Source organism: Pleurodeles waltl, chromosome 4_1, assembly GCF_031143425.1.
Source record: "Pleurodeles waltl isolate 20211129_DDA chromosome 4_1, aPleWal1.hap1.20221129, whole genome shotgun sequence".
Classification (NCBI taxonomy): Eukaryota; Metazoa; Chordata; class Amphibia; order Caudata; family Salamandridae; genus Pleurodeles; species Pleurodeles waltl.
The window spans coordinates 925,046,803-925,072,355 of NC_090442.1; positions in this window are offsets into that span (position 1 = coordinate 925,046,803).

Here is a 25,553-nt window from a genome sequence, read left to right on the forward strand (position 1 = left end):
GACAACGAACTGGAAGAACATGTGTAAACCTATGTCAAACTGTATATGTAATATGTGATGTGGAATACTGTAAGAAACCTACATCAGTTAATCTGTACACATAACGCACATGGACAGGAATGTTGCTGAAACAAATAGCAAAATCATTTATATATGTCATGCCTTTTTTTCACTTTTAGTTGACCAAATATTTGGTCTTGGGCATTGGGCCATGACCCAAGTACCACATCCCAGATGGACAGGTGGAAATTGGAGGAGGATGAGGATGATGGAGGAGAGATAAAGCACACAGTGGCTGTTAGTGAGCAAAGCAGCTGCAAAGTGCAACATTTTTCTGCTTAACAAACTTGAACTTTGATGAACGGAGAATTGCTAAAATGTTAAATGTTCAACATGAAAATACATGTTTGAATCAAATATTTGTGTATGATTTTATGTCACAGTAACCATCAAGGCACCCACATCAGGCTCAACTGGTAACAATCATGTCTTCAGATGCATAGAGTAAAATGGGTCATGCCTCTCATTAAGCAATTCCATCCAATCAGAAACGCAATGTGATGAAGTGTGGTGCATTAAAGGGGCAAGGCAAGCATGACGCATTACTAACACTAAGTTGAACATAAGTTTAAACATGCACTTAAGCAGTGCCAAGCTTCTCAGCTAGCAGTCTTGCTGTGTTCTGCGTCAGCAAAGTGTGTTACAGATGGCACTCAATGACGTTTGGAACACAAACCAACAAGTACAATACCTTTGACAAACCTCACATTGTAGTGTGTTTTACCAATGTGGTAGCATGCAGAATGGCTGCATTTTGCCTCAACTGACGCTGCAGATACCATCAAATATAATGACTGACAGTTGTCTTGGACAAACAGGGCCAGCCCTAAATCAGATTGACCAAGAAAGCGCCCGGGGCAGAAAGAACATTTGGTGTTTGTCATGGGGGCAGTGGGTCATTGCAGTGTGATGGAAGGGGGTGTTAGGAAGATGGAAGGAGGGCAGGGGGCTGATGGTGTGCTAACAATTAGATTGAGGTACTTTAAGAGATGATTGCAAAGTCTTTGATGGCATTCAGACCAAGTGGGACAGACGAGCTGCTGTTCTTATTAAATCATGTCAGGCAGCTCCCTGCTGCACCCTTGAAATATTGGTGCTCTGGGCCTGGACCAAGCTCACCTATGCCCAAGGCAGGCACTGTGGACAAACACCTACGGGGTCATTATGACCCCAGCGGTTGTTGTAAATGTGGCAGTAGCACAGCCAACAGGCTGGCGGTACATGCAACCCACCAATTTACCACACCGACAGCCATGGCGGTAGCAGCTGCTGGGCTGGAGATAACAATCTCTCCAATCTGGCGGCTGCTACTGTACCACCAGAGGCATTTTAACCCTGCCTACCGCCATGGTTTTCGTGGCATTCGTAACACCAGGAAAACCATGGCGGTAGGCCCTAACAATGACAGGGAATTCCTTACCTGTCACTGGTAGGAGGCCCCCCACCCCACCTTACACTCCCCAGATGCCACCCACCCCCTCCTCCATCCACGCTCCCCCTTTAAATCTCCCCCATACACGCACACACATTTACATTTACATTCATACACACATTCTCACACATGCACACACAAACAACACTACACACACATTCGCATTCACACACACACTCACACATTCATTCACACACACCCACACACACACAAAACACCCCCCCAGTTGGGAACCCGACTTATCAGAATCCAGGGGGTCTTCCAGCAGGGGACGGGACGGTGCGCTGCTACCGCCAGCAGCGCCCGTCAGTAGAACACCGTCAGGCCGTATTATTTTACATAATATGTCTACTGGCATGGCGCTGCTGGTGGAAGGAGCGCCACCTTAACACTGTCCACCAGTATGGTCACAGCTGAATTTCTGCCCTTCTTGTGGCGGAAATCTGGCAGTGGTCATATTTTGGCTGATGGATGATAGCCACGGCAACGGTCTTTTGGTGGCCGTCACCACAGCGGTTGGCGGCACTTACCGCCAATGTTATAATGTGCCCCCTATTGTCATCGGAACATGTAAAAACTTTCACTTGTAAAGAAAGCATACATGCATGTGGGGTTTTCCTAAAAAAAACACACATGAGCCAATTCCTCGCCACATTTTCACATATAACACATCATGCAACAGTAGATAATTGACACAATAGCCATGCATTACACAGCAATGCAATTAGGAACAAAGTCTATTTAAAAATATATATATGAACTGATTACACTGTACAATAAATCACTAGCCAGAGCAATATGAAATTAGAGATGTTTGATGCTAACATCTGAACATCTGTATGCACTGAGGTGTCAAGAGTTTGATTTTACTTGGATCAAAAGTCAGACAAAACTGTATGTGCATATACACTAACAGATTGTACATGGTCATATTGAGTTATTTGGATATGAACTTACTTTGCATGGCAAGAGTTGTTTACCTCTGACATGAGTGTACATTCGCATAGTTGAGGGAATCACAAATTTTGTATCATCCCAAAAGGGAAATGTAAGTAGAGCTTGTGTCATTATATATGACTGTGTCAGGGAATGCAGTAACTTTGGATCAGGAGGCACACACAAGAGCCAGTCCTCAGAGTCGAGGTACTGCTACTAATGTTGACAGGAGTAAAACAGAGATCAGGGCCCTCATTTGGAACAATGGCGGGATAGCCCACCGCCGACCATGCTGACGGTCAACAGAAGACCACTAGTGGCGATCCTCCACCACAGTCTAGATGGAGTGTAATTCCAAACAGTGTGCAATGAGTGAGTGTGAGTGTTCCACCTCACGATGTTTGCTTCCCTTGAACATCTGTGGTTCACAGAATAGTATACATATTGCCCTGAGAGTGTTACAGATGGCCATAGAATGGGCATGACCACACAGTGCAGCACAGATTGTCTCCCTCCGCCACAGCTATGTTTTCAGGAAAATTGCAAAAAGTGTATTGTATCTCACAAAACACTTTAAAATCTTGTTTTTTTGCCATGCTTCGGGCTGCATTGGCTGCCTAGGAAAAATGCAGGCACATTTGCACCATGAAACAAGGAAGCAAATGTTACATGTTGAATTTATGTGACCGTGATGGAGCATCCTTCTGTTATATGCTGTGAGCCATGATGCTCCATCTATGTGGGCTGCTGTACACAGGACACAAAGAAATTTAAAGTAACAAGGAGATTTCAAGGTCTTACTCCATGTAATGTCAGTCCTGGGAAGGTACTGCCTACTGAAGCATTTACATGTTTGCCTGGTGTCGTATCTTTACAAGTGCATAGATGACCATCTGATGTAAATGGCTACCCACATGCAAAGGTCAAGGAACCTCCCTCTGGTGCAGAGTAAGGCAGTGCAGTGATTTGCTATATATTGTGGCTCTCGTAATACTTGTCAGGGCTTCTCAAGCTGGGCTTCTTAAGCTCAAAATATAGGCAAACAGATTCGAAAAACACATTTAGCAAGCAGCATTGCGCATGTGCCACACATATTGCTTCAGACAAACAGACCAGACTGCAGATGTGTCTGTCCCACAACGTTATATGGTGGAAATTGCCAAGTTGAGTGTGCAAATTAATGACTGCCAAACACTCACAGGTTTTATAATGCTCTTAAACCATATCAATCATATTCATCTAGTTAATCATGCCACATACACTGTAGACTTGCTGAACTTGCCAGTCTCTGTACTTCCCTGAGTGTGTACTGAATCTGTAACACAGCTTATGGCAGGAATCCAGACAGATGGTGTTCTGAATGTAGATATTATGCATAATAGGGAATACAATAGTGTTGATCATAAGCATAGTAGCGCTATTTATTAGAAACAAAATCTGCCTACTCCGCAGCTAATTACCTTCACCCAAGCATACTGCAAACCACCAAGTAAACAAATACTTGGAAATGTATCTACACATTCAAATATGTATGTGTTATTCAAATAAATATGTTATCAATCATTATGTCTACAATAAGGAGATTAAAAATCACACACTGGCACACTATAACCACTGATAAATCACACATAAGAAAAAATAACCTGTCAAGTAAGAAAAGAGGAGCAAGGAAAGTGAGCCCAGACGATAGGCCAGTGTTAAACCTGACAGCCTTAGGGTGGTCACCCCTAACTTTTTGCCTGCCTCCCTCCACTTTTTGGACACTGTCTTTGCGGGTTTTAGGACTCTGCGCACTTTACCACTGCTAACCAGTGCTAAAGTGCATATGCTCTCTCTCTTAAACATGATGACATTGGATCATACCCAATTGGCTTATTTAATTTACTTATAAGTCCCTAGTAAAGTGCACTATATGTGCTCAGGGCTATAGATCAAATGCTACTAGTGGGCCTGCAGCACTGCTTGTGCCACCCACTTAAGTAGCCCCTTACCATGTGTAAGGCCTGCCATTGCAAGGCCTGTGGGGGCAGTTTCACTGCCAATTCAACTTGGAATTTTAAAGTACTTGCCAAGCCTAAAACACCCATTTTTTTACATATAAGTCATGTATAAAGTAGGCCCTAGGTAACCCATAGGGCACGGTACTGTGTAGACAAACGGCAGGACATGCACTTGTGTAGATTACATGTCCTGGTAGTGTAAAACTCCTAAATTCGTTTTGCACTGCTGTGAGGCCTACTCCTTTCATAGGCTAACATTAGGGCTACCCCCATATACAGTTGACTGGTAGCTGATGATCTGAAAGGAGTAGGGAGGTCATATTTAGTATGGCCAGAATGGTAATACAAAATCCTGCTGACTGGTGAAGTTGGATTTAACATTACTATTTTAGAAATACCACTTTTAGAAAGTGAGCATTTCTCTGCACTTAAATCCTTCTGTGCCTTACAATCCACATCTAGCTAGGTTCAGTTGACAGCTCCCTTGTGCATTCACACAGACAAACTCCAAACACATGATGCTCAGCCTCACATGCATACATCTGCATATTGAATGGATCTTCCTGGGCTGGGAGGGCCTGACACTTACATGTCAAAGGACAGTAGCTTGCCCTCACCCAAAGGACTGCCACACCCCCCTACTGGGACCCTGGCAGTCAGGATGGAACTGAAATGGGACCTTGTGCACTTCTAAGCCACTCTTTGAAGTCTCCCCCACTTCAAAGGCACATTTGGGTACTTAAACAGGCCCTCTGCCCCTACCAAATCAGACACTTCCTGGAGAAGAGAACCTGAACCAGAAGCTGCAATCTGCCAAGAAGACCTGCCTGGCTGCCCAAATGACTCACCTGACTGCTTTCTGAGAAGGACTGCTGCCTTGCTGTTGCCCTGCTGCCTTGTTGCTCTCTGGCTGTGCTGAGAAGTGCTCTTCGTGGGCTTGGATAGAGCTTGCCTCCTGTTCCCTGAAGTCTCAGGACCAAAAAGACTTCATTCCTGCAAGAAGAAATTCCGGTGTGGCAAAAATCGATGCACCACCTGCAGAAATGACGCACAGCCTGCACTGCGGTGAGAAAATCACTGCACGCCAAACCGGAACGACACAGACCAACTTCACAAGGAGAAGATCGATGCAGCACCAGCGTAGAGACCAGAAATTTGACGCACGGCCCACTGGATCGACGTACAGCCAAGCCGGAACGATACAGCCTGACTTCCTGAGAGGAATCGACGCTGCGCCTGCCGTGCGGTAGAATTTTCCACGCAACGCCCACCGGATTGACGCAGCCCCAGTGACTTCGTCCTGCCAGCATTGGATTTCAACGCATCGTCCACGGGGTGTCTGAAAACCCTGCAGCCCGAAGAGGAGCCAAGTTCGAGCACCAGAAATCGACGCAAAGCCTTTCCTGCATGAAAAACAACTGACACATCCCTGTGTGTGGCCCCAGAAATCCACGCACACCTCCCTGTTTTCCACGCTGCTCCTCCTCTGCGGTTCCTTGTGGAGATTTGGCATGCAAAACCAGGTACTTTGAGCTTGCAAGAGACATTTGTTGATTTTAAGAGACTAAAGACACTTTATATCATTTTTACAGTGGTATTTCAAAATATACTTATTGCACCTTAATCATTTTGGCCTGCATCTTACCAGATAAATATTATATATTTTTATAAACACTTTGTGGTGTATTTTTGTTGTGTTCTACTGTGTTATTGCATGATTTATTGCACAAATAGTTTACACATTGCCTTCTAAGTTAAGCCTGAATGCTCAGTGCCAAGCTACCAGAGGGTGGGCACAGGATAATTTCCATTGTGTGTGACTTACCCTGACTAGAGTGAGGGTCCTTGCTTGGACAGGGGGTAACCTGACTGCCAGCCAAAGACCCCATTTCTAACAGCCAGTTGCATGGGACAGAGTCAACACATTAAACCCCGATACATGAGTCGTAAGCTGGGCATCAACGCCAATACATTGAAAAGAATGCATTATGGCTAATGCGTCGTGTGTTATTCACACATTGGCAACTTCTGTACCGATATGTCAGAAAACATGACACATTTGTAGAAAAATGGGTAGGATATGCCCAGGAAATGATGTAATAGGTATACCAGGCTGCAAACTAGGAAGTGTGAAGTTACTTTCACTTTCTCTTACTCTCTATTAGTCTGTGCTTTGTGTTGAGGTGTTTTGAGGGTGTGTGAAAAGCTATTTAGAGTTCTGGTCTTGTCACGACGTGTTCTGTTCATATTTTGTCCCTCTGTCTCACATATTTTTTCCTAAGCCATTGTGTTGTAGTAATATTTGTCTGTATGTCAGGATTTGTTTTTTATCAGGTTTTCTTGTTGGGGTAGTTAGGTTTTTGTGGGGGTTTGATGTTTGGGTGTAGTGAATTTGGGAGGGTGTCTTGGAGGGGTAGGAATTTCACTGAGCCTGAGTTGAGAGTGCTTATCTGGCTATGTATCCATTATCTGCTAAGGATGCTTGCAACTGGTGGCAGGGTGAGCCAGGGCTACCCTGCCAAATCGAAGAAGGTCAGATGGGATTGTGTGCGCTGGCACCATTAGAAAATCTTCAAAACAGAATGATCTACCAACCAGATGAAGTACCGATAGGCAGATGTTATATCCCAGGACGCCGGTGTTATTGAATTCCTTAGAATGGAGATCAGGGGACCTTTAGGTATATATGTATTTTCAGTTTGCTTTTTGTGATGTGCTTTTATCAGTAATGCCAAACACAAACATGGAATGTGCCGCATTTGTGTATTTTTCCATACTGCAACATGCAAGAGTTATATTAAGATACATGTATATAAGAAGATGATGAAGAGTAAGGGAACTTAGTGAGCCTACGCCAATCAAACGTAAAACAAGCACCGATTAAATTGCACAATACCCATACCCTGCAACAAGGGCAAATTCAATGGTTAGTGGGTTGTAATTGAAAAATACTAAGGTTTAGGGGCATTTCCTTAATTAACCTTCAGAAATGATCAGGGGATGCTAACAAATTCTCAGAACACACAATGTTAAAGGCTAAGCTGCAGATCCATTTTGGTAATTATTGTATGGGTACTCCTCAATGTGTGCTGCATTGTGCTGCACAAGCTTTCAGATTACTATGCCTCATAAATGTTTGCATGTGCAGAACTGTGGGTTTTTCAGTCCAGATAAATACCATTATACATGCTGAGAAGCCATGCAGCCTTACACAAAGTTGGAACGTACAACAGCTTACTACTACTCAGAACTCTATGCACCAGTGCCAGTATGCACTTTCATGGCTTCATAGATATCATATAAAGTGTATGTCTGTCCTTTTCCATCATACCTACACTTAGGTACTCCTAGGGTCAAACATGTCACCCACATGTCATGGTGCACTGGAGTCTGGGCAGCATTACTAAAAAGATCACATCCTTGAGTCATGCTTCAGGCATGTCATGATGGGTACATCTAAACATCTGCATCCAGCCAGGTCAGGCCTGCAAGTGAACTAGATACATTGAATAATCTGGGCATATTGACACACGTGTGTATAGGCTGTTGTGTGCTTCCAAAATACTGGGATAGCATTGTTTGTTTTTTAAACATGTAAATATTTGGGAAGCAATATTTACAATGCTATGTCCTCATTAACATCTCCATTCACCAGGGGAGAGGTGGACACCTTCCAGGACCCCAGTGCTACCAGTAAATGATATATGGACATGTAGGTACCATTTTGATGCCTGTGGGTGACCTCTGTGAAATGTTACATTGTGATGTGTGGTGGGAGGTAACACTCGGCTACCACCAATTAGATGTCAGCCTGTGAATAAGAAAAGAACCTGCCCACAAATCCTTTAGTGATGATCACTGACTAAAATCTTTGAGACTGTACGGTGTACATAAGCAGGCCGAAAGGAACTAACCATCTATATATTTTTGCATAGTGGCACATTTATGGTCATGTTGCTTAGGTACAGTGATCATTATCTGGCACAAACTCTGCATGTGTTCCACATAAACACACTATATCATACAGGATATGCATAAATACAGATATTCTGGAGTCAACATATGTTGTTGCACCATGATTTCTATTTTGCTAAGCAAGTCTGGGCAGGGATCAGGGGATATGCCCAACATTGTGCAGACACAGGGGCAGATGATGTGCAGTATTTCTACATGACACTGTTATAAAAAATGGACAGGATAGGTATCATGGAATCAAATTCACACATTGTGGGATAATACAATATATGTACCATCAACAAGCAGCATATGGGCTTCAGACATGCTGCATACTTCCACACTCTCCAGATAAGAGATTTCAGTTTTACTCACCTTAAGGGTGGGCTAACATACCTGCTGTGCTACACATATTAAGTTTGTAGAAAATAGAACTGTCCCTGTAGCAGTATGAAAAAAACTAAAGCAGAACATGAAAACATATATGACAGTGGCATCAGGGTTTCCATCACAATCAAAGCAAATTTGAATATGGAAGTTGCAGCATATGTTTTCTGTGATGGACAAACATCACAAGTAATTCATAAGTAATGTCTCTGACCCATGACAGACAACAAATGACATGCTTACAGGTGTGTCTGTTCATGTGTTTTTTCATTAATCAATGTGTTAGTTTATCCCCAAGGTATGTCTGTTGTAATCCAGCCTCAGTGGTACTTGAGCCTCCCTCAGACTTATGGTGCAAGGGTCCATGCATCATGTCAAACCTTTTTTTAGGTCAGATGAGTAATCCGACAAGCATATACTCACTACTCGTAGGGAAAATCATGAGGAATCCTATTTAAACATGCTTATGTACACACTTCATCCCACAGTTTCATTTGGATGCATACATCATTAAGTCTACATAAACCCTAGTAACATTCTGCTTGTAGGTGCCTGTTGTTAACTGGTTGCAAGTCACAAATGTGGCCCCCACCTGCCTGGAGAACTTCAATAAGCCTATTCATTGAGTAATTGCTAATTGTGGCACTACATTCATGTAACTTTCTGCAACGGCTTGCAACGTTGTTAAACATAAGTCTGCCATTTCTTCTTAGATTGGGGAGGCATTACTTTTTTCCAGGGTCTGTGATCTGGCTCTGTACATCCTTGTGCAACATAGGTATGATGCTAATTCTGAAGGAGTGTGGCCATGAGCACCTGCATATTATCAGTGCTAGCATATTTATGATGCATATTTGTTATTGATATTATGTTACTCCAAATAAGCATTTTATTATTCATTTTTTAATCTTACAATAAAAAATATTTAACACATATTTACAGGTGTTTAGGGTTTTTTCAGTGTAAGCATTGAGGCTATCATATGTGCTTGTTGATGTTTTCATGTTCCCAGAGCTCGATATTTGTGGATGGGTGAAACATATTCATTTGCTCACAAGCCTCACAGGCCCCATTTTAACCATGTACACATTTGTGTGTTTAGTCAGGCCTTTTCACTGTGTGCCAGTCCCGTAACTGAAACTTAGTTTCACACCATGACTTCCACTTACCAGACAAGACCTTCTGTATAATGCAATGGCAGTGGATGTAGATGATGTTTGGGCATATACAAAAAGACCAGGTGATAGTGACTGTAGATCATTCTCCTTGAGATACTAAAAAGGTGGTTCTGTGTGTATACGTAAACCATTGTATAAGTAGTCTTTTCCTGGAACAGACATCCAACACTCAGGCTTATAGCAGTGAATTTATTTGCATGTGTGATTTGTTCACCATGAGCATTTACTTTGTTTGAGGCAACAGCACAAAATTTGAAAGTCAGCAAAGGATATTCAGACAGAGATGCTTTGGGAGACTTATTATGCTATTCGTAGAGGTTTTGGGAATTTCAGGGAGAAGATAAAAATTGCGATTGGGGAAGGTAGGCCACTTCATAAGTCCACACGTGTTATAAGGTTAACTGGTGCACAGACAAAAAGTGACAGTTCTGGATAACAAGAGGTAGCATGATGATAGACACAGGACCAATGGGGAAATACTATTTAGCAGTTCTCCAACAGAAATTGGAGAAATACACATCTTCATCCTCTAAAGGGTGTTGTGCCTCCCCTGAAGGTGGTGGTGTTGGTGCAAGAGTAATATGAGGCACACACACCAGAGGCAGAAGATGTAGCTCCTCTGTCCCCAGCAGCATTTGTCTGAGCCATTAAGGCAGCCAGCAAATCCTTGACAAGGGTCTGGTGGCTTGCCAACAAAGCAACAATGTTGCAGTTAAGCTCACCCATTATTGTTATGTAGTAGTCCAACTTGCGCTCCTTGGTTCACATAACATTACAGATGGTCCCCAGCTACGTGGCTACTTCACTGCTGTCAGAAGTAGAGGGCTGATATTGTTCCCTATGCCTCCTGACACCAGCAATGTCAGCTAAGGACTTACCCAAACTGTGGAGGCAATTGAAGGTGCATTTTATTGCCTCATATATATCCTTATTCAGACTAGATTCCTTCTAGGTTTACCTCTATGTTCTCCATCCCCGCACGCATCTCATCAACCATCCACTGCTAAACTCCTACTACTATCAAAAAGAAGCACTGCATGACTGTCAATCAGGCTACCTTGCCACACATATTTCACCCCTTTCCTTCTTGATGTTCAATGGCTCCCCACTCAGACACACTGCCAGTTTAATGTGCTTTGCCATACCTACATGGTACAACACTAACAGGAATGCACCAAGGTCTCACACAATCTATGCTTCTGACAAACAATCCTGGACCTCTTGTGTGCATCAGCGTATTAACCCCCACCCCAATATTTATTTGTACAAGGCAGGCAGTAATGCTTTCTCTATCATGGTGGATGACACGTGTGAGATCTGACCCAGTATACCAGGACAGCTACATCGCAAGACGCATAGGAAACACATCTAAATATGTAAAAGAACTTAATGAGGGTAACTTCTAGGAAAATGCAGAATGTGATAATGTAAATGTGGTGCAAAAAATTAAGAAGTGGCTAGGAACGTTAAACAAAGTTTTCATTAGCAAGGAGAAAACACATGTTATAGGTGTGGAAGCATGAGACACCCAGCGGATGCCGAGAATTGTCCAGTTGCGAAAGCAAAATGTTTTAAATGTAAAAGAGTAGGCAATTTTTTGCATTTATGTAAATCGGAAGGATGGGGTAAAGGCAAAAAGACAGTAAAGGTGGTGAGTGAAGGTTGTGCTGAATATTCTGAGGGAGATGATGTATATGGGGTAGACGTTTTAGTCCTTTGCGAAGACATGCTAGGCAAAATTCACAGGGAATATTGTCCTCCCAAGTGTACAATAATGATTCATAATAAAGAAGTGGAGGTATGGGAGAATTCATGTTCCCCGTATACCATATTTGATAAGAAAACATGAGAAGAATTGGGTGCTAGTGTACTATGTCCCCCTGACGTCGAGCCGAAAGGATACTGTGGGGTACAACTACAAATGCTAGGATATTATAATAGTAAAGTTATGTATAATGACAAGCAAGCTGAAGGGAAAATCTATGTTGTGGAAAAGGGTAAGGCATTGTTGGGGTGGAAAGAACAAAAGGTGCTAGGTATCATTTTACACCCTGTGCAGGTTTTGTTGACTGAAAGCTCGACTGAATCAAATGTAGAGGGAACACTGAATGTGAGGTGGATACCAAAATATCCCAGGTTGCTCAAAAATGATTTTGGATGTTTGAGGAAATTACCAAACACCGAGTAGTTCTAAAGGCTGGTAGAATACACAAAGGATACAAAATGAGGGTTGTTCCTTTCAGATTAAGAGAACTACTCAAAATGGAATCGGATAGACTGTGTGCAATGGATGTGATAGAGCCAATGGAATCGTCTGAGTGGCTTAGTCCTATTGTTTTATCATGGAAATCTGATGGCAGGATACGCATGTGCGTTGACCTGAGAGACATAAATTGAAACATATGGGTAGCTAGAACCCCCCCGCCACATATTCCAGAGATGTTGTCTAGTGTCAAGTGGTCCAAGTATTTTTCCTGGATTGATTTATTCAGTGTATATCATCAAGTGCAGTTGCATCCTGAGTCTAAACATTTAACGTTGCTTGTAACTCCTGAGGGCTCGTTTCAATTTAAGTGAATGCCATTTGGATTGGCTTTGGCTTCTGCAGTATTTCTAAGGTTGATGGGAAGTGTGTTGAGAGGATTGGATAATATGCTAATTTTTCAAGATGATGTGTTAGTGTGGGGAGAAAACCAAGAAAAGTGTGATAGCAATTTGTAGTTGGTGTTAGAGAAACTCTAGGATGCTGGTCTCACTGTCCTTGTTAACAAATTCAAATTTGGTGCAAAACAAGTAGACTGCTTGGGTCACACATTATCTGGAGAAGGGGCAAAACCCAAATTAAAACTACTTGAAGCCATAAAGCGAGCACTTGCCCCTAAGGACAAGGAACACTTGCGTTCCTTCCTAGGGTTAGCGTAATACTATTAGAAATTTGTGCATTGTTTTGCTGAGAAGGTGCATGTACTGAGATTGTTGATGAAGAAAGGAATTAGATTTGAGTGGACCGATGAATGTCAATGTACATTTGAAAGGTTTAAATCTGCCATAGCGAAGGCTGTGGCGCTAAAACCTTTTGACCCCAAGATGAAACCATAGTTGTGGTTGATGTGAGCATGTACGGCCTGAGAGCAATAGTAAATGCAGAGAAAAGGGTATAGTGAAAGATTGCAGCGTTTGCTTTGCACACATTGAAGGGAGCTGAAGATACTTAATCCGTAATAGAGAGGGAAGCACTTGTGTGCTGGTGGGGTGTCACGCATTTCATAACGTATGTGTGGGGAATTCCTTTCAAACTGCGGACGGACCACAGGCCACTTTTGGAGGTATTTTCCACCAGAGGGGCGGGGAAAGAAACACCTAGAACAGCCAAATGAGTGTACCACTTACAGGAATACAATTTCACAATTAAATATGGACCTGTAATTAAAAACGTGAATGCGGATTGCTTGTCGCTTTTGCCCATGCCACCACAGGGAAAAAGAAAAAAAGAATGGTTAGTGGCAGGCGTGAGTGGATCATGTCTGAGAACAATATCAGGTGAGGAATGGAAATATGTAGTAAGTGATGATGAAGCTCTGAAACAAGTTGTGGAAAGTTTATCGAGCAACACAGGAAAAGAAGACAGAATCAAAAAGGGATTGCCTGAGTACAGAATGGTACGGACTGAATCATTACATGTGGATGGTATTGTTAGAAGAAATGATAGATTGGTGGTGCCCAAATATATTGAGACCCAGGCTTCTAGATTGATTGCATGAGGGGTATTGGGGTATGTTAGGTATGAAGAATGAAGCATGCATGGATTTTTAGTAGCCGGGTATGGATAGAGATATAGTGAGGCATGTACATCATTGCGTGGCTTGTATGTGCAGTGATAAAACGCACAAGGTTGAAAAATCTCCTATTACGTCTACAAAGTTAACAGAAAACCTGTGGCAAAAACTGGCCATGGATAGTTGTGGTCCCTTCAACAGTAAAGGAATTGAGGGAAAATATGTCATAGTTGTAATTGATTCTTTTCCAAATGGCCAGAGGTAGCATTTGTCAAAGAAACCAAGGTCGCTAGTGTAATACCCTTTTGTCAAGTAGTTTTTAGAAGGGAAAGATTGCCGGAATGTATATTCACAGATAATGGTCCTCAGTTTGTAGCTAACGTGTTTCAAACATTTCCAAAAGAGTAAGACATACTACACCATAGGACAGCAGTCTATCATCCCAGAGAGAATGGTTTAGCCGAACGGTTCATCCATGTGATAAACGAATGTGTTCAGTTGGGTTATGAAAGTATGGTCACCTATAAGGACTTGATTGAAGAAATGTTGTGGAATTACCGTAACACACCACATACTGCTACCAATGAAACACCCTTTTTCCTACTCAAAGGCAGAATGGCCTACACAAAGGTTACTCCAGCTTGGATGAAAAGGCCTGACAAGGGAAAAACAGGCAGGGGAGAACTGGAACCGAGAGTGTCAGAATATCAAAATAAATATACCCTGAGACACATTAGTAAACTGAAGCATAAGGCTTGCAAGTTCATCAAGGGTGATTGGGTGAGAGTTCAATTAAAGGGAGATCAAAGAGTAGTTTGTTCAAAGTGGTCTAGACCAAAGAGGGTTGAGGAAGTGTTGGGTAACAATCTGCATTTGGAAGATGGTAAAAAAAGGAATACGAGGAAAATAACTTTATGTAATAATTTCGAATGGAAAATCTGGAAGAACAGGGTGGGTGGAGAATTTTCAGTTGGCAACACAGAGGCTGATAATGTGGTACCATTGAGATCAAAAGTAGAAAGGGAGAGAAGAACTAGACAAGTACCTAACTGCGTAAAGACTACGTGATGGTATTGGCAAAGAACATGTAACACAGTAAAATGTCTAAGAGGAATGCAGCAGTTTAAAAATATATATATATATATTTCTGGGTGTGTCCCAAGAATATTTTATTTTAGTAACATGTTTATGTGAATTGCATTAGCTTTATGAACCTTCTTAGGTTCATCTATATTGTATTCATGTTCAAATGTTTTGTGTCCATCTTTTCATGTTATCTTTAATAATTGTAAATAAAAAAATAGAAAGAGTGGGAATGTGTTGCATATGTACAATCTATTATGGAATGTAGTTGTGTGGCATTCTGTATGGAATATTGGGGGCAGAAGGCAAGCTATGGCTGAAGTGACAAGACGTGTAAGGGGTCAGTAGTGTATATATTAAATAAAGACTGCAGCTTCATTTCCTCATGTCCTTGCTGTTTAAAATGCCACCCCTATACTTAAAATATCCCTTTGCTTTGTTAGTGAAGCTTTTCATCTCTGATTCAATTTCTTCTTCATAACACTTAAATACAATTTTGCTGTATAAAATTGAAATTTTCTACTTCATCCTGTTGTTCTTCTTTTTAAAACAATTGCATTTTCTTTTGTGTAACCTTAGGGGCAGATTTACTAACATTTTACACAACGCAATGCAGCAAGGCAACTTGCAGTGCTGCGTTATGTGAAAGGGATACATCAGAAATGTGCCATATTTACAAAGATATCGCACATTTCTACTGCCCCCTTCGGCTGGCCCAATGTGGGCTGCCTAGCACCAAGGCAGACACCCTTGCAATATGCCTTACTGCACAAAACACAATCTGTAAAGGCATTGTCCTTTTTCCATGTGTGATTAGGAATGCATCACACATAGAAAAAGGAAGTAACAAGAAGAAATACAAATATTTCTCCCTGTTACACCTGGGTTTCGGAGTCATACCATTTTGACACATTTGCAGGTTCACAACTCTTTGTATATCTGAGAATGATACAAAATCCAAGGGTAGATGTGTGGGAAAGTCCATACTCTCCCCATGGAATGCCCCCCTGCCCAAGCTAACGCAAGGCAATGATATGCCCTGTGTTTTGTTACTTTGGATATGCTAAACCACGTAGAGCGACGCAAGGTGGCTCTGCGTGGCTTAGTAAATCCCACTAAAGGACTTGAATTGCTTTGTGACAACTTGCGTCACACAAGGGTGACACATTCCATTAGTAAATCCACCCCTTCGGTATATATCCTGTCAATGTATTGACAGAGCTTTGCAATACACCATCTTTTGTATTTCCTCCTTATAATGTGAAACAGTCCAGTGGGCAGCATTGATACACAGAAGTCTTTAGAGCCATTCAATTAGAAGTTGATTGCTGGTGGTGCAATATATAACTTTTCCTAGTGATTGCAATTATAAATGGTGCAAAGTTTGTTGCACCCTGTGGTAACTGGTTGTATTAAGATATGCAACTTCTCCAAACTTTGGCAGGTCAAACTGCATGATTTAATGGTAAAAAGTTCAGATATATACCTAGACATATAGAGGCATATTTATACTCCGTCTGCGCGAATGTGCGTCAAAAAAATGTTGACGCCCATTCAGCGCAAACTTTGACCCATATTTAAACTTTGACGCCCGCGCACGACAAAATTCCACTGTGTTCGTCATTTTTGGGATGCGGCAACCCGCCTTGCGTTAATGATATGCAAGGTAGGCATTCCCGTCCCAAAAATGACTTAAATAGACGTGTGTCGTATTTATGCTTTTGGGCAAAAATTACGCACGTCCGGGAGGCGGAGCCAGAAAATGACGCACAGCCCGATTTGCGTCAAAAATTAACGCCTGGGTCAGGGCAGGCGTTAAAATGGGGCAAACACACCTGTATTTAATCAGAACACACAGAACAAACAGCAGAGCAGCAGAGCAGCAACAGGGAGCCATGGAGGTGATTCTAATCCAGCGTGCACGCAGACGCAGAGCCCAGCAGCAACAACAGCAGCTACAACAACACCAGCAGGGACCCCAAAGGCAGCGCAGAAGGCAGGAGAGGATATTCCGCCCCTGAACCACCCTTCAGGGCCTCAGGGAACACGACATCATCCAGAGGTACCGGTTGAACTGGCAGGCCATTCAGCAGCTGCTACGCAACATTGAACCGCAGTTGGCCTCCACTTTGCTGACACCCGCACCATCCCAACAGAAACCAAGCTGCTTGCCGTACTTCATATGCTGGCAAGTGGCTATTTTCAAACAACTGGTGCCCTGGTTGCTGGAATATCACAACCATCATTCTCTGCCTTTTTGCCCAAAGTACTGGATGCCATCATTCTACTGACACCCCGCCACATCTGCTTCCCTAACACACTGCAGAAGCAGCAGGAAACAAAACAGGGGTGCTACCTCTTCAGTGGCTTCCCACAAGTCCTTGGCGCAATCGACTGCACACATGTACGCCTTGAGCCACTTGCTGCAACTGAACAGCTCTACCGCAACAGGAAGCACACACATTCCATCAACGTGCAGGCCATAGTCGATCACCAGGGATTGATCACCAATATCGTGGCTAAATATCCTGGGAGTGTACATGACTCATTCATTTTCCGTCACTGCACCATCAATGAACACTTCCAGGATGGACGGTATGGCAATGGACTACTTGTTTGTAAGTACAAAAACCTACTTATATACACAGTGCACAGCAACCCTCTAGGACACACAACACATACACCACAACAGCAACATGTGAACAGGAACACACTGAGGTCGTGACATCGCTAGCCATGTTTCTCAGGTCACCATTGAACCTGTCACACATCGAAAATTACTGTACAGCCTAATGTTAAGACGTCAAAGATCACAACGTGTGGAGTGGGTTGCCCAAATGTCACCTTGCAAAATGTAAGTGTCCCAATGACCTTTACATTAATCCATTGCATAAGTCTAAAGGTATGGGATGTCCAGGGTACATTGATATGAACGTGTTAACAACACTGTCAATTGTAACCTGTGTATGGAACTATCATCTCACCCCCAGTGAAGACACACGGACACCTGTATCACAACTCACAATGCTAGGGAGGGCACACTGTACTGCAAATCCCAAAACATACTTCTGACAACCGGTTAGCAGACAAACACTCGGTCAGCCAAGTAAACAACACAATGCAGATGGTACATCCTCCAAGCCTAGGATGCTACATTATAACACAAAAGAGTCACAGACAACACAAGACAACTACTGCCATGAAAGGTCATTTCAATAGGGCCAGCTACATTAATATGATCCCATTCATTTTCTCTTGCAGCTGATCAGGGGTATGGCATCCAGCCATCGATTATGACACCTTTTGGCAACCCGAGTACTGCTGCAGAGCGTGCCTACAACGACGCACATAGGAGGACACGCAGCATTGTCGAGAGGACCTTTGGCATCCTTAAGTCAAGGTTCTGAAGCCTCCACATCACTGGTGGTAGCCTCCTATATTCGCCGGAGATGGTCTGTAGGATCATCCTAACATGTGCAATATTGCACAACATTTGCATCAAAAGGAACATTCCCCTCCTGGAACCAGAGCCACACATGCCTGAAGAGGAGGAAGAGGAGGATGCTGGCCTGCAACATGAGGGGGAACTACAGAACACGGCCGCTGGTATACGCAGGTGGCAACAGATCGTGAACAATTTCTTTTGAATATAATCACCTTCACCACTTTAGTTAACCTATTTCAATAAACACCTATTATAATCACCATATCATGGTCTGGCTATTCATTTTTGCACACCTTCATCTCTACTTATCAGAATAAGAGTGTTGCCTCATGGAGCATTGCTGAGATACTGATTAGGACACTGAACATCCCAGAGCTAATGTAATGCCTAACATACAATGGTCACATATACACACACTGTTAATGACATATACCATGTACATTTCGCCTTTGAAGGCCAATAGCAGAGGCCCACAACTATTTCACACATACATTTTTAAATCAAGGTCCAACGCAGCATATGGCACACAACTAAGACACCATCACTCAATAAGGGGAAGACAAGCCTCATACATGATGCAGTCAATGTGCTTTTGCATCAGTAACAGGAATGTCTGACCAGAACCTTGACAGCAGTAAGTCCAACTGCATCCAATATTTGCAAGGACTATCTGTGACCAGAGTTCAATAGAAGCAGAACATAGACAGCGCAAGTGCCACACATATGAGCAGCATTGCACACATGACATTCCATGTACATGTCATCCCATTTCATAACTCCTGACACACCCATGCACCTGGTCACAACCCACCTGTCGGAAGAGGTCCCTGGAATACTAAGATGTGTATCCTGATATTCCCTCCTCTACACACACAGACCAACATTAGCAATCCAGTGTGCTACACCCTTTCCTATGGTATGCAATTGTCATAGAACATCTGGCTTCTAGTTTCAAAGCCCTGTTAGCACCTGTAGATTGATTCCCGTGTGAAAATGTCTGTTGGCCCTTAGAATGCAAGTCTCACCTACAGGACTGGCGAGAAACAGATGCAGGCCACACCTGTGATCACCTCCATGCACACCACCCATTTAAAAAAGCACTGCCCCTGCTGATGCCTGGAACAGCATAGGAGTTGCCATTTAGTCAATTACACCGTTAAGCATTGATACTAATTAAGCTGTGTAATAACACAGCCCTTGGGTTCATTTGTCACCTTCAAAAACACAGGACATACACAGTTTGACATGTCAACTCTCTAGTTTGTCCTACAAACAGTCTGAGTCAGACCACTGATAATGTAACTTGTCAAATTGCTGGATCCTGAATCACCCTGCATTCTGTCAGCCTGACTGGCATCTGTCTGTGCGTCACACTAAAGTATCCTTGTTTCTACATGTGTACCACACTTGCGTTAGCAAACCTCTCATTCATCACGGGGTATTGGGCATGGGCTTCTTCAATGCATACACAAATACATTGGATAGCATCATCTGCCTTTTAACTGTACCATTTGAGTTAAATCCTCTGGGAAAAGCAAAATTCATGGCCCATCCCTTGTCTGGGTCGCATTTATGCATGAATGACAAAGTGTGACAGTGTCCCAGGGCCGTAGGCAGGGATTGGGTACGGGGCTTTTAGCACAACCAGCAACCTCTGATAATGTCCATGAAAAATACACACATGTCAGGACCATGACAGTTCACACACAGAATCACAGTGCTCACAACATAGTGATGGCCATGTGTGGTGAATAGCTGCAAGAATAATCAGCACAGGGGCTATGATGTTCCCAGATGCAGTGGGAATTGCAGAGGCTAACCTGTGTACAAATGTTGTAATGACACCTGCCGGAACATGACACCTGAGACATTATCTCACTCAGCACACCAAGGTTGCCCTGTTGACTGCCTCATTATACGTCTCTAGTGACAGGATGGGACCATCCCCATGTAGGTTCACATGTCCACATCCACTTTACTCACATTGATCAACCAAGGATACTCAGTAGATACAGGAATAGCTGCCACTGACTCATGATGAGTCCTGGACCGAACAGTGACAAATTACACCCCAAAAAATATACAGGATCAATACTGGACCACACACATGAACAAGACACCTATGTGCAATTGATCACTGGAAATATGTGGACATGTGCTGTCTTGTATGCTGGTCCACCACAGCCACTTGATAGTTGGGGCTCACTTCTATGCCCTCAACTGTGGTGTCATCATACATTTGAGATTCACCCTTGTCTGTCTGTGCAAACAACATTGTACCCACTTCCTCAATGCATGTGTATGACTCACTGTGGGATTCACCACCTAGTGCCTAGGAAGCTGTTACCAATACTCTAGGACATAGGATGTTGAAAATGTGGACCATTGACATGAACAAGCGTTTGCCATCTATCTGGTGCATGCTATGTCACATGTAGTGTCTACGTGACCCTAAATCTTGGAAGCCCACTTTACGGATGTTGCTACATGTATGACTAACACATGCCCTCTCTCATTTCCACAATGACTTGCATCTAAGGATTGGACACATGGACGTCACATTCATACAAGCATATGTACAAATATGCTTCATGTGATACACACACACTTGGTCAACAAATACATTAATTGCCAAAGAACACACTTTGAGCCAAAGGCATTTAGGTATTGTACATATGTGCGTCACATTGCTATCCTCTCCTTATGCCAAACATGCACAATTTGTGCAACACATATATGTAGGCCACAGTTATGACCAACTATTGCGTCAGCCAACCGTAAAAATACTGTGAAGGGAGTAGCGGATCATGGTCCGCTGCAGTATGATGTCACACATGTGAACATACACCATCAACACCATAGTGTCTTCAATCAGCCTATCTCTGATGTGTCCCAAATGTAACATAACAAAAAAACAAGAAAAATTGCCCAAAACAAGTTAATGCACTGAAATGTTGACGTTCCTAGCGTTATGCGTCATTTTTTGTCTACCAAAGCTGTATTTGTGTCATTTTTTTGGACGCACAGGAGTGAAAATTAGCCCGCTCCAGATATTTGTACAGGCCATGTACTATTATGTGGATGCGGGCTAATTTTCAATCCTGTGCGTAAAAAAAAATGACGCAAATACAGTTTTGGTAGACAAAAAATGACACATAACGCGAAAAAGGCGGGACTTTTCATACAGGAAGTGATGTAATAGGATATCCTGTTTACAGATCATGTACAGTGGGTGTACTTTCACTTTCGCTTTGCAGTCTATGATCCTTCTAGACTGTGTGGCTGTGTAGTGAGTGGTGTCCTGAGATTTTGTGCTTTTTTGTCCTGTGTGCTATCTGTAAAGCCCATTTGTGAAATAAATATTGTTGCTGTATACTGTACTACTGTGTTTTGTCTACATTTGTCCATTTATCTTGTGTTTTTGTTGTTTGGGGGAGTATGTTTTGGGTAGTGTTAGTTTGGGGATAGTTGGGCTCTTTTAGTGGTTAAGTTTACTTTTCATCTGTATTTGTACCCCTACTTTCCCCCTTTTCCCCTTTTCCCCTTTCTATTTCTTTTACCCCATTCCCTTTCACTTTTCCACTAGGTCTGGTAGGCCACGTCTTGGCAGGATGGGTGAAGAGGAGTTGGGGGGCTTCATCTGGCTAGTGTGCCATTTCTTGCCACTCATGATCCAGGCAGGGTGATACAGGGGTATCCAACAGAGGCGCGCAGAATCCGGTGGGGAAAGGTGCTGCATCACCTGCAGTGTGTGTATGCCAGCCAGAGGAGTGACCACCAGCTGAAGCACCGGTGGGCTGACCTCATCACCAGGGAGCAGGATCTCTTGGACCACCTGGGAATCATGATTGGTGGCACTGTTGGTGAGTACTAATCATGTAAATGTGCACGATTAAATGCTCTGTAGTGACATAAGAGGATTTGTACAATGTCTGCCAGCTAACTTGCTGACTGTGTGGAATGCTGGGGAAACATAAAGGGATAATTGATGCACTATGGCAAGGATCACAATTGCTAGCTGTCAGGTAGCACGTGCTCAGCAAACTTACAGGATACTTTTCCATGAAGTAAATTGGTGCGGCCTTTTTGTCAGAAAACCAAACAAAATAGGAGCCAATCATGTCTATATAGGGTACTATTGACAGAGAAGTAAAGATGTACCAACATATTGGCTAACTGTGTTGAGGCAATAGCTAGACTGACTTTAAAATCACTGCATGATGCTGAAAATGAGTGCTGCCGTCACGTCAATTGATAATAGCAAAGGGGCTCAGACATATGTCTCATGTCAGTTTGGTGAGTGTGGAAGGAAAGCCTTCACGGAAGTACTATGATTGTTTGGGATTATTGTGTTCCTTGATCTTTTTGGATACATGTCAGATCTGGATTTGAAAACATCGTGAAAAGGTGTAAGGTGCCCTCAGCTAACATCTTAGAATGTTTGTTGGAGTTAGTTGTGCCACATTCCAAATATGGATGGCTGTCCAAGTGTATGCACATGGTTTTACATCTCCATGGTTGGTGCAAATCACCATAGCTGGGCCACATCAATTGAATCAAAAGTAACAACAGGGGGGGCTTACAAAAGTCCCTGCCCCTCCCTCTGTACATTGTACCTATGTGTCATTAATGTGTCATGGCCACAAGGCATGTTTGACTGGTAATGCAGTCCTCAAGTAACCAGGATTTGGATGTCTCTCTTGGATGCACATGATGAGACGATAACACTCCATATTTTTTTCTGCTCACAAATTACGGGGCATGTTTGCAACCACATGATAGTTAGGGCCTATGTATGTGTGCAGATATGTGTGTAACTGTCACAGGAGACCCATGCTATGTACAAGTTGGCCGTGATATATCAGATGCAGTACCATCATGTCTGAATGGCTGCCATTTCCTTATTCAGCCTACCCATTGTATATGTTTATGAAATGGTTGCACTGTGCACAGAGTTTGAGCACATTTCTTCCTTCCATACCTTACAGGTGGACCGGCACCCTACACTGTGGGAGAGGTGGCGACATTTGAGGACCCCGACCACTCCAGTAAGTGTTGATATGTCTCCTATGTGTTGTGTTTGCTGGTTATGGACTCGTGTGTGTTGAACGCATAGCAAGGTGTGATGTGTTGGCCAAGCTTTTCTCTTGTTCCATGAGTGGGAATTCAGTTTCTCACATGTTTTGAGTTGGCCACTGCGTATCCAATGGTATTATGTAGGGATTGTAGGCCATTCCTGTAGGCCCCACAGTGAGTACAGGGGTTAGTCATGTAGATGACACTTGTATCAACAAGAGTCGCACTGGAAGTCAGCTCCTATTTAGTCAGCCTGTCAGACCCACATTCTCCAAGATTGGTACAGCAAATTGCTTTCCAATAGACATCTGCTTCCCTATTTACCTACGTAATTATGAAACAGTAGGTAGAACCTCCTAGCAGCATGTACTTCCACATGTAGTGCTACAAGTATGTGGAACTAGAGTGCAATGGCCTAGGTCTGCATGCAATTCATGCTCATGGGTGTTCTTGCAACTCTGTGTCTGATGTAAGTCAGGCCTTAGTGGAAGTATATGTTGTGTACCAAGTTCTGCGTTTCCTGACATGTGTGGCCCTTTGATTGGTCTAGGGTTTGCTGACTCCTTATTGTTGATAGGCCTTACCTGTGGTGTGTGTGTAGAGCCAAACACGTGTGGAGTTTTCTATACACTCCTCGGTGTACATGTTGTTGGAAATTGATAGTTGTTTATCCACCCCCCCACCCTCAAACACGGGCATGGGTTTGTGAATGGGGTACCTAGTACTGATGCTACCAGTATGTTACACATACATGTGAATAAGTGACGGTTTGGTTGCAACCTAGTATACACACTCAGGTTTGGCACTTGGTACTATACTGTCAAGTCCAGTTACAACTTGCAGACCATGTGGCTTTAGTTTTGCTTTCCGTACACTGACATTTGTAGCCCAGGTCTTGGCGGAGGATATGCAGCATGGTTCTTAGCTGATAACTGGCAGAACTCAGATTGCAAGTCAAAGCCAGTTGTTACCCATCTTGTAGGTTATGGATGTGCTATGTGTGATGTGACCTTTGTAGGCTGGCCTGCCATGTACTTCCTCAGGGACATTCAATGATCTGTATTGTGATATGAGCTGTTACAAGTACAGTAGATATATTGTCTGATTAACTTCTTGTGCCATTTCACACAATGCAGTTACTAATGTAGAATATCTGCATTTGTCTTCACAGATGCAAACATGACCCCAGACCAGGTCTGTGAATTCCAGCCCGGGCCATGAAATACCAGCACATCCTGCTGGTGGAGTCGGGGTTCAGGAGGATGGCCCAGCGATATCGCCTTGAACGGGCCTCTGGGGCATGGAGAGCCTTCCCACAGGGTGGCCCTACTTTGCCCACCGCAGCCACGACCAGCACAACCACCAATCCAAGCCAGGTGGCCCCACTCACAGCTGGGACGGTTGGTCCTACATCTGCTGGACTTCCAGGCCCCAGCATTGCCACCGGTGCAGGACAGCCCACTAGGCCTGGCACCACACAAACACAGACCTCCTCCACCGGTACCCAGACTGCCAAGGCTCCATCTGTTGACCCTGCAACCTTCAACCAAATGGAACGTAAGATTGATCGTGTGCTGCGCAAGTTGAGACACCTGAGCCGGGATGTGTGCCACATTAACCAGCATATTAAGTCTATTAAGAGGACCCTCCGGAGGGCCAACCTCTAGACATTTTTTGATGGACATGATTCCCTCCCCTCCCTCCTTTTTCCTTGTTCTTATAGTTAGTGGGCTTAGGGGGCTTAGTGTTAGGTTAGTATAGGCTGTTAGTGTTAGTGGGTGGAGGGTGGGGGCTCCTGATTCTTTCTATTTTTACTTATTAAGTGTGTGGGTGGGGGGCTATGTTGGGGTTTTTGTGTGTTTAAATAAAATAAAAAATCATTAAAAAATATATATATATAAATAAAAACCCCAAAAATATATATTTGTTTAGGATAGTATGTGTTTAGGTTAGTATGTGTTGTCCTCCATGTGTCCCGTCTCATAAGGGGGGTGAGGGGTAGATGTTTAGAACATTTTGTTGCATGTGATAAGTAAGTGTAGCTTAGGTTAGTTAGGGACAGTTGTTGGTAATGAGTAGTCAGGGTAGATTACGGTAGGTAAGATTTTTCCCTCAGTTTCCTCTATTGTGATTAGCATGTAAGAAATATTTGGTTAGCCGTTAATAGTATGTGTTGAATGGTACTTGATCGTGGGTTTAGATTCAGTGTACATAAATTTGGTACTA